Source organism: Nycticebus coucang, chromosome 1, assembly GCF_027406575.1.
Source record: "Nycticebus coucang isolate mNycCou1 chromosome 1, mNycCou1.pri, whole genome shotgun sequence".
NCBI lineage: Eukaryota > Metazoa > Chordata > Mammalia > Primates > Lorisidae > Nycticebus > Nycticebus coucang.
This window is the reverse complement of record NC_069780.1, coordinates 166738852-166749030: the sequence shown is the minus strand read 5'-3', so window position 1 is coordinate 166749030 and position 10179 is coordinate 166738852.

Genomic DNA, 10179 nt, shown 5'->3' with positions numbered 1-10179 from the left:
GCAATACCAGGGAAATTTTCCTCAATAATTCCCTCAAATAGATTTTCTTTGCTTTTAATGCTTGTTTATTCTCCCTCAGGGATACCTGTAATTGGTATGTTAGTTTGCTTCACATAGTCCCACATCTCCAAGTGATTACTCTATATGTTTTATTCTCTTCTCTGTCTCTTTAAATGATTGGGTTAATTCAAGAGCCTTATCTTCAAACTCTGAGATTCTTTCTTCTCCTTGTTTTAATGTATTGCTGAAACTTTCCACTATGTTTTGAAAGTCCCTAAATGACTCATTTCTTTAAGTTCAGTTATTTCCTTCCTTATGTTATCTGGTTCTTTAGTGCTTTTTTTAATTAATTTCCTCAGATATTCTTTTTTTTTCTTCTTTTTTGTTGGTTTTCAGCTTTCTCTTCAATTCCATTCATCTTATTTGCCATCCATATTCTGAATTCCATTTCTGTCATTTTGACTATTTCCTTCTAATAGGTGTTCACTGCTGTAGCTCCATTGTGATCCCTTAGGGGGGCCAGTCTGTTTTGACTTTTCATGTTTCCAGAGTTCTTTTGCTGGTTTCTTCTCATCTAAAACCTCTTTTCTCAACTCGGGGCTATTAAATTTACAGGGCATCTGTTCCTTGCAAGGAACTCTCTTGCTTGATTAGAATAAGGGGAAGTCCCTAGATAATTCTTTCCCCAACCACTCAGGAATGTTAATGCAGCAGCAGAGGGGTGTGTGCATTAGAAGCCTATAATGTAGTTGTTCTGATTTGTTTTGTTCACCTGTGATTGCCTCTGATCAAGCCTATGCTGAATACTGTTTGTGTTGGGTGAGGGATTAATCACAAAGTGGTTGTAGAATGTTCAGGTTGGGAGCTGAGTGAAACCCACTTCACTGAGGCTGATATTGGGGAGAATACTTTACCCCAGGTCTCCCATAAGGGGACAGCAGCAGCTGGGCCAGGCTAGCTAGACAATTGTTGTGGGTTTCCAGTCTGTGGGCATTTGCTCAAACCAGGTCACAGTGTACCAGAAGGTCAATCTGGGGGCATTCCTGCTGGGATGTTGGACTTTCAAGCAGTTCCACTAGGCTAGGGGCAGTGGTGGAGGCTCTAGGCTGGTGAATTAGAATCTAGGTGTAGAATTGGAAGTCTTTAGAATGATGTGTTGGGTCCAATAGGAGCTCTGGAAGCACAGAGGCAGAGCCTTGGACTCTGGTGTGAGTGTCAGAGCCAGGACTGGGGAGGAGCCTGAAGCAGGGATTCTAAGTAGGGCCAGAAGCAGAGCTGTGCAGGTACTAGGACTGATCCAACATGGAGAGTGGGTTCAGGGCCTAGCAGGTAGGAGGCAGTTGGTGAAGTCGGACCAAACAAGTGGCTTGCTCTTCTGGAGTCTCAGGGACCACATGGATGCCAAGTCAGAAGCAAGGGTCAGTTTCAGCAGCCCAAGGACCATGAAGTTCTCCCTATCCCACCCAGAACTTGCCAAAACAGTCAGTCAAAGCCTCTCAGGTCTGAGCGTGCTACACCCCAATCAATTCTTGTGCTGAGATACCATTGTGCTGTAGGGGAGAATTTCATAGTTTCCTGTCACAAGGAATGGCTAAAGAAACCCATCAATTAGTTCATGCCCTCCCCATCCCAGTATGGACCTGGCACCATGCACCAAGAGCTCAGGATGGCTTTAGTTGTTGCCTGATTTCCACCATGCCTGTCATCTGCTGCAATTACTCTTCACAGACTCCAGGCAGGTCCCTGGTCCAACCAGGTAGAGGTTGCAGTAGAGGGTGTTGTCTCACAACTCACACAGTGTCAGGAGGGTGAACATGGCACCCCCGTGCCCTATCCTTCTATTTTTTTCCCCAGGCATTTTCCCTCCACACAGAGTGTCTCACATTGCTTCTCTGTGATTTCATAGTGTTGGTTCAGAGAAGAGTGACCATTATACAGGCAGCTGCCTACATTTTTCACTTCTTTCCTTGGGAGTGATATGCCAGCAGGCTGCTTGTAGCCTGCCATCTTTTTTCCTGCTTACCATGCCTATTCTAACATTATTTGGAAGTTAAAAAAAAAAAATGACTTCCACAACCTCCTTTCTACTTATTCCCTTTCTCTATGCCTTCTTGACACTATCACCCACTGTTGTCCATGAAAAAAAAATGTTCTTACAGTGGGCCCAACATTAAACTACAACAGTGGTTTTATGCCTCTTTCCATTGGTTCTGGCGTGCCATTGGTGGGTATCCACCTTCTAAGGTCAGGACTGGATAGAATAGCAAAAGTTTATTACTTCACACAAATAGCTGTGTTCCCTCAGTGCCAATATACCCAAAGACAATCTATATCACTAGATATTAACAACACTCTACAAAACCAAGAGACATGGAAAAAACCATTTCCATAAAAGAAACTAGTTCATTACCTCTACGTTAGAATTATCCCACTAAAGGAAAATAGCATGCCCCCAGATGATAGCCCATTTTCAAAACAGAATAACAAATTTGAGATGAGTTTATTTGGCTCACTCCTTTGTTTGGGCAATTCATTAAGAATGTTCCTTTACCCTGGAAATAGAAGAAAAAGAGAGAGAAAAAAATGCACACAAACAACCAGTTCCTAAACAACACTAAGGACATGGGATTGATACCCAGGGGATGATGCAACCACATCATCATATTAGAGTACTAACTCACATGCCAGTGATTGGTCTCAGTGGCCTGGTATTTATTTGCTAGCCCCAAATAGAACATACTGGCTATGCAGAATCAATTTATGGCCATAATGACCTCCAGGATGATTAGAGAGGTGTTCTCTGGGTTATACTTGGACACTTGGAATAGTAATTCAAGCCCTAACAAAACCAGCAAATTTCTTTCGTATAAAAATCTCACTAGATACATTCTATTTTATATTGATATGGTCACTTAGCTTCTACCCTTTTAGGTACTGAAAAAGTCATATGACTTAAAGAGGCATTAGTGAAGGATAGCCAAAAGGCTCTCATGACAGTCACATGAGCATCTCTGTTCTAAATAATGAAGTCTCATTTATGAAAAAAGTTGTGGTACAAAATCTCTTGGCCTTAGACATACTCACTAAAGCCAGGGAGGAATATGCACCATCATTAAGACTGAATGATGTGCTTATATCCCAGATGATTCAAGCAATATTAGCCAAGTAATAACTGATATGAAAACCCAAATAACCAAGATTTCAAATCCCAAATCCTCATTAATCAACTTGTGGATAGTTGTTTCTTGTCCTGGGAAAACTGGTGGCAAAAACTATTACTCATAATAGTAGTAGTAATTTATGTTCTGTCTTGCTTTTGTCTATAATGCTGTTATGATATCTGTCCACAGCTAGGTTGATGCACAACCAAAAGGGTCAAAGCAATGACTGCCCAAAGAATTGCTCTAATGGCAGTTGCATACCCTGAATCAGGCTTGCTTGTCCTTCTGTTGCTATAATTCAGTTTCAGTCCTCTTTGTTCTGTCCTAACTTTCTCCTATTTTTCTCTACATGGAATACTAGACTTCACAACTCCTTAGGAATAAACCTTCCTAGCAACTTGGGACATGAATCTTAGGAACAAGCCTCCCTAGCTGTAAGTGGTCAGATCAAAATGTGTTTGACCAGATACATTTTCTTTTTCTTTTCTTTTTTTAACTTTATTCAAATTAATATGAGGGTGCAATTTTTAGGTTACATTGTTCTCATTTCCAGGGTAAAGTTTCTACTTATAGAAGAGCCCCTCACCCAAGGGCCATGTTATATACTCACAAAATGCACATTAGGTGAGATCCCACCTCATACCCTCCCTCCTTCTGCCATACGTCCTTCCCCTCCCCCATCCCACTTCCCTCTACCCCCAAACTGGACTATATTAGTGTCTTATTGTTCTTATGAACATATAATTCTTTATATATTGACTTTATATTAGTATGGAGTACATTGGATGTTTATTTTTCCATTCTTGCAATACTTTGCTAAGAATAATGTGCTTCATCTCCATCCAGGTAAATATAAAAGACATAAAGTCTCCATCTTTCTTTTTTTTCCCCCCCTGAGACAGAGTCTCACTATGTCACCCTGGGTAGAGTGCCATGGTGTCACAGCTCACAGCAACCTCTAACTCTTGGGTTTAAGTGATTCTCTTGCCTCAGCCTCCCAAGTAAAGTAGCTGGGACCACAGGTGCCCACCACAATGCCTGGCTATTTTTTGGTTGTAGTGTTGCAGGAAGACAAGGCCCAAGGGAGAGAGAAAGCACCCTAACACCACGTTTATAAGAGGAAGAGCTTTATTCACCAGCCTGGAGCTTACAGCATAGAAGAATTTCAAATGGCCACTTTCCCCAACTGCCTTGGTCTTTCCCTTTTTATTGACAGTCAAAAAGTTCCACCCCACAGATATCCTTCTCCCTGGCCAGTTTGAAGCAAGCAGGAGATGCTATTCCAGCTCCTACAGAACTATAGGATTTCACAGAACTTGGAAATTTCCAAGTTCTAGGAAGTTAAGTTTACAAATTCCCAAGAGCTGAGTCACCATGGAGAGGACCCTGCAGGTGTCCTGGGTACTGCATGTATCCTTGTGGTCTCCTTGAGAAGACCTGTTCTCCTGCACCTCACCCTTCTCGGGTATCCTCTCTCAGTAGTTGTCATTGATTGTTGTTTGGCAGGCCTGGGCTAGATTTCAACCCAGCTCCAGTGTATGTGTCTGGCACCCTAGCCACTGAGCTACAGGTGCCACGCAGTCTCCAACTTTTTTAATGGCTGAAAGATATTCCATGGTATACATATACCACAGTTTGTTGATCCATTGATGGGCACTTAGGTTGCTTTCATGACTTGGCAATTATGCAGACTCATTCTATTTTTCCCTATCTCTTCTACAATGCTTTCTTTGAAAGAATTTGAAGAACGGGAGAGTATGTAAAGGAAAAGTAAAATCTTGAGACCCTCAAAATTCATTAAGCTAAAAAGGAGACCAAGCTTGGGAACTGCATCATGAAGCACAGCCATCCTCCCCTCAAGCCAATAGCTGTGATTTCACCACCCTGTGTCACAACTTTATATAAACCAGGTTCCCACAACAACAAAGATTCTTTGCCTCTCTGGATGGCTCTTACAGGGAATCACCTTGTTAGCCCTAAACCTGTAAGGATATATGTCTCCCATAAAACAAGCACATGCCAATTATAACCTTAGAGCTACAACCAAAATAAATCCTTGACCCTGATGATACTGGAATTTCTTCCTCAGTAGGTCCTTGGTCTTGGGGATTCAAAGAATGAACCCACGGACCACAGATCAGTGGTAAGATATGATTTTATTAGACAGAAAGAAATACAGAAGGAGTAAAAAGCACCAGAGCTTCTGGTAAAGGGGAAGACCTAAATTGGAAGTCTTTCACATGGGCCCTTTGTCTAGGGGTATATATGGCATTTTGGCCAGGACTTAGTAGGTGAAAAAAAAATCTTTTCAAAGTTAATGAGGGCATTAACAAATGAATGTAGTCCCTCCTCCACTAGGGCAAAGTTATCAAGTCCTTACAAGTTTTTGTCTCAGAGAAGGGATTGGGGCCTGTGCTCCCTACTCAAGGTGGAACTACCCAAAAAATGACTCACACGGCTTTGTTCATGACCTTGCTAGAGCCCAGAGGATGTGGCTTGGAAAAGGCAGCCTGTTTGTGCCTGGAAACGGGGATCTCATTTCTGAGCTCAACTGGGGCTAGAGAATGGGGGAATCACTGTCCAGCCCTGAGTGGTGGAATTCTGTATTACTCAGTTCTGGGAAGATCCACATTGATGCTATCAAAGACAAGTTTATCTCCACAGATGCAGACCAGGGACAGATGAGATCAGTGCATCCTCTGCCTACTCTGAGAAACTACATAATTGATTTCTTTCTTTTCAGCCTACCCTCCCATTCTTTCCTCTTTTCTGTATGCCTTCTCCTTTAAATACCCAGTTCCCAAATCTGTCTGCAGAGAGCCTGGACCACAGATGCTTTTCTGGTCTGTGCTTTTCCTGGGCATGTCCTTAGACTTTGGCTTAATGAACCTCAATTGATTGTGACTCTCAGTTTTAGTCACTGATTATTTAAGTTATCAAAGATGTTGCAGATCCAAAAGTCTCTGGCTGAGTAGTGCAGTTAAGGATGAGGTTAAGGTCTCTGGGTCCCCCACTCAAGACCAGTGGCCCTATACTGCTGTCAAGATTAAAGGAGGAAGGGTGGCACCTGTGGCTCAGTGAGTAAGGTGACAGCCCCATATACGGGGGTGGTGGGATTGAACCCAGCCCCAGGCAAACTGCAACAAAAATATAGCCAGGTGTGTGGTGGGTGCCTATACTCCCAGCTACTCAGGAGGCTGAAGCAAGAGAATCACCTAAACCCAAGAGCTAGAGGTTGCTGGGAGCTGTGACACCACAGCAAAGTCAGACTCTGTCTCAAAAAAAAAAAAAAAAAAAGATAAAAGGGGGAAATGAGGAAAAATAAAACTAATGACATCAGGAAGTTTAGGGACAAACACAATGGCCCAAGGTGCTTATCTACTTGCAGATCAGACCCCTTTGACCATTTTGGGTGCCAGTGATTGTGGTTCCCACCACTGAGTACATTATAGTCATTTTGGCTGCTGTGGCACAGTCCATAGCTGCCACCTGAGAGGCTATACCAAGATTTGAGAGGCTTGGCCTCTCACAGCCAAGAATTCAAGCTGTAACAATGGGGCATATCCACTCCTGCCTATTACCTAAGCTACCAAAGCCCCAATGAATTATTTAACAAAAGTCATTCTGCATGTAGAGTGCAGCATTGCACATTGCTTTGTTATTTCAGGACTTGCTACAAAACACCCTATTACAATGCAAAAGCCCAATTTGCCTAGTCAAAAAGGCCTTCAGGGCATGAAGTCTAACAATAGATGACTTTAGGCTGAAAGCCAAGGCCACCTAGGTGGAATGACAAAAATATATCCAAGCTACAGTGGCCAAAATTGTTGGCCTTGCCTATACTCACGAATAAAAAGGAGGCCCAACAACAGGCCTCTTTGGATATTGGAGATAGTATGGATATTTTTGGCCACCTTAGACAAGATGACCCACCAAGTTGCCAACTTTGAACAGGGTGCTTGGCAGCAACACTTGGAAGCCATTCAATAAGCTGTGCCCCAGGCACTGCCTTTGAAAGCCTGATAGAATTACAAATGTTTTCAGCTGCACACATGCTGAGCAGAATCTCTGGAAATAAAAAACTGCCACTGAAGAGCACCAGCCTCTTGGATTTTGGAGATGTAAGTTGTCTGAGTCAGCCACCAGAAATGGATCTTTGAAATGGCAACTTTTTGCTTGCTGCTGGGCACGGGTGAAAACTGAACATCTTATGGCCAGAATGCCACATATGACACTGTGACCTGAACTGTCCATCCCACCTGGGTGCTTACAAACCTCACCAATAAAACTGGACAGGCCCAACAAAGCCTGATTATCAAATGGAAGTGGCAGCTTCAAGATAGGGTCCTAACCAGGCCTCCAAAGGACAAGAAGGGACAAAGCATCCTATAGGACTATGGTCTCCAACCTCCAGACCATGGACTGATACTAGTCCCTGGCTTGTTAGGAACTAAGCCACACAGCAGGAGGTGAAGGGAGGGTGAGTGAGCAAAGCCTCATCTGTATTTATAGCCACTCCCCACCACTCGCATCACTGCCTGAGCTCCACCTCCTATTAGATAAACAGCAGCATTAGATGTTCACTCCTGTGAACTGCACATGCAAGGGATATAGGCGGTACACTCCTTATGAGAATCCAGTGCCTAGTGGTCTGAGGGGGAGCTGAGGGTGAGGTGCCACATTTTCATCACACTGGTTAACATAGCCTTCCTGGCATTTTCTTAGTTACTGTATTAAGACATTTATATTCTACGTTTACTAAGTTTCACATGTACCCTTGTAAGATGCACCGCAGGTGTAATCCCACCAATCACCCTCCCTCTGCCCATCTTCCTTCCTTCCTCCTCTCCCTCTCCCCCTTCCCCATATTCTTAGGTTATAACTGGTTTTCATTTGAAAGCCATAAATTAGTTTCATAGTAGGGCTGAGTACATTGGATACGTTTTCTTCCATTCTTGAGATACTTTACTAAGAAGAATATGTTCCAGCTCCATCCATGTAAACACGAAAGAGGTAAAGTCCCCATCTTTCTTTAAGGCTGCATAATATTCCATGGTGTACATATACCACAGTTTATTAATCCATTCGTGGATCAATGGGCACTTGGGCTTTTTCCATGACTTAGCAGTTATGATTTGGGCTGCAATAAACATTCTGGTACAAATATCTTTGTTATAATGTGATTTTTGGTCTTCTGGGTATATACCTAGTAGAGGGATTATAGGATTGAATGACAGATCTATTTTTAGATCTCTAAGTGTTCTCCAAACATCTTTCCAAAAGGAATGTATTAATTTGCATTCCCACCAGCAGTATGGAAGTGTTCCCTTTTCTCCACATCCACACCAACATCTCTGGTCTTGGGATTTGTGATATGGGCTAATCTTACTGGAGTTAGATGATATCTAAACGTAGTTTTGATTTGCATTTCTGTGACAATTAAAGATGATGAGCATTTTTTCAATTGTCTGTAGGCCGTGTGCCTGTCTTCTTCAGAGAAGTTTCTCTTCAATTCCCTTGCCCAGCCTGCAATGGGATCACTTGTTCTTTTCTTGCTTATATGTTTGAGTTCTCTGTGGATTCTGGATATTAAACCTTTGTCGGAGACATAACTTACAAATATCTTCTCCCATTCTGAGGGCTGTTTGCTTGCTTTACTTACTGTGTTCTTGGCTGTGCAGAAGCTTTTTAGTTTGATCAGGTCCCAGTAGTGTATTTTTGAAGCTGCTTCAATTGCCCAGGGAGTCCTCCTCATAAAATGCTCACCCAGACCAATTTCTTCAAGGATTTTCCCTGCACTCTCTTCTAGTATGTTTATAGTTTTATGTCTTAAATTTAAATCTTTAATCCAGTGAGAGTCTATCTTAGTTAATGGTGAAAGGTGTGGGTCCAGTTTCAGTCTTCTACAAGTTGCCAGCCAGTTCACCCAGCACCATTTGTTAAATAGGGAATCTTTTCCCCACTTAATGTTTTTAATTGGCTTGTCAAAAATCAAATAAGGGTAAGTAGCTGGGTTCATCTCTTGGTTCTCTATTCTGTTCCAGACATCTACTTCTCTGTTTTTGTGCCAGTACCATGCTATTTTGATCACTATCAATTTATAGTATAGTCTCAGGTCTGGTAGAGTGATTCCTCCTGCTTTGTTTTTCTTTCTGAGTAATGTCTTGGCTATTCAAGGTTTTTTTCTGATTCTGTATAAAATGAAGTATTATTTTTTCAACATCTTTAAAGTATGACAATGGAGCTTTAATAGGGATTGCATTAAAATTATAAATTGCTTTGGGTAGTATGGACATTTTAACAATGTTGAGTCTTTCCAGCCCTGAGCATGGTATGTTTTTCCATTTGTTAACATTTCCAGCTATTTCTTTTCTTAGAGTTTCATGGTTCTCTTTACAGAGATCTTTCACGTCCTTTGTTAGATAAACTCCCAAATATTTCATCTTCTTTGGCACTACTGTGAATGGGATAGAGTCCTTAACTGTTTTTTCAGCTTGACTATTGTTGGTATATATAAAGGCTACCGATTTATGAATGTTGATTTTGTAACCTGAGATGCTGCTGTATTGCTTGATCACTTCTAAGAGTTTTGTAGTAGAATCCCTAGTGTTTTCCAGATATACAATCATATCATCTGTGAAGAACAAAAGTTTGATCTCTTCTGACCCTATATGGATACCCTTGATCGCCTTTTCTTCCCTAATTGCGATGGCTAAAACTTCCATTACAATGTTAAAGAGCAGTGGAGACAATGGGCAGCCTTGTCTGGTTCCTGATCTGATTGGAAATGATTTCAATTTAATTCCATTCAATACGATATTGGCTGTGGGTTTGCTGTAGATGGCCTCTATCGGTTTAAGAAATGTCCCTTCTATACCAATTTTCTAAAGTGTTCTGATCATGAAGGGATGCTGCATATTATCAAAAGTTTTTTCCACATCAATTGAGAGAATAATATGGTCTTTGTTTTTTAATTTGTTTCGGAGGGGGGGTGTGTGTTCCATGGTGTAATGGTGAG